Here is a 1,039-nt window from a genome sequence, read left to right as displayed (position 1 = left end):
ATTCTTCTTATTACCTGTTCATTTCAGTTCCCAGTAATGATCTATTGACACTAGTAACAATGTTATTTGATAATAGCCAAGACTTCGATTTCATGAATTTCTCTATTCGAACTTTTCAAGTAAGCAAACATACCTTAACATCTATCTGCATGACTAGAATTAACACTAAATGTAAGTATGTAATATGATTAGAAAAAAGAACTATTTTACGAATACTTACATTGATATGACAAGGAAACCTTTCCCAGTTTGTATAGCATAAATTGTGGGTTAGTATTGATCAGTAACCTAGATTTATACATTAAGCATATTCTGTCTTATGGCTTCAAAGTACATCCTATATGGTTCCAACTATTTATCCTATAAATAGTTACATTGCTAGTTCATAGATAATAACATTGTCAGTTACATAGATAATTACATAGATAGTTACATTGTCAATTACATAGTTACATGGATAGTTACAAGGATAGTTACATGGATAGTTACATTGATAGTTACATGCATAGTTACATAGATAGTTACATAGTTAGTTACATTATCAATTCTATAGTTACATGCATAGTTATATAGATGCATAGTTACATGGATAGTTACATGAAAAGTTACATGGATAGTTACATAGATGGATAGTTACATAGTTAGTTACATTGTCAACAGGGACGAAGGCAGGATTTCAAAACAACCTGGGCTAAATTTTCTTTATAATAATGCTTGTATATGACATTAACAAAATATTTTTCACTTCTTAGTACCCGACATTAAGAAATCAACCTATAAGAGTAGAAGTGATATTGATATACAAGAAGAATTAAAAAAAAGGAAAAAATTCAGTTTACTATCCTGAACTTTAGGTCTAAAATCAGTTTGATATCTCATTCTTTTTTTTTAATCAGTTTCATACCTAAACTTTCAAAATGACATCAATCTCGACTAAAATGACTAAAATAGCCCTGGTTAATCTTTTTACCATCTCTCTCTCTCTTTCCCTACCTCCAAATCCACCACATGGCCGGCGCCGGCATCCACCCCTACCACC

This window comes from Fragaria vesca, linkage group LG3, assembly GCF_000184155.1.
Source record: "Fragaria vesca subsp. vesca linkage group LG3, FraVesHawaii_1.0, whole genome shotgun sequence".
In the NCBI taxonomy this organism is placed as follows: Eukaryota; Viridiplantae; Streptophyta; class Magnoliopsida; order Rosales; family Rosaceae; genus Fragaria; species Fragaria vesca.
This window is presented reverse-complemented; position numbering follows the sequence as displayed.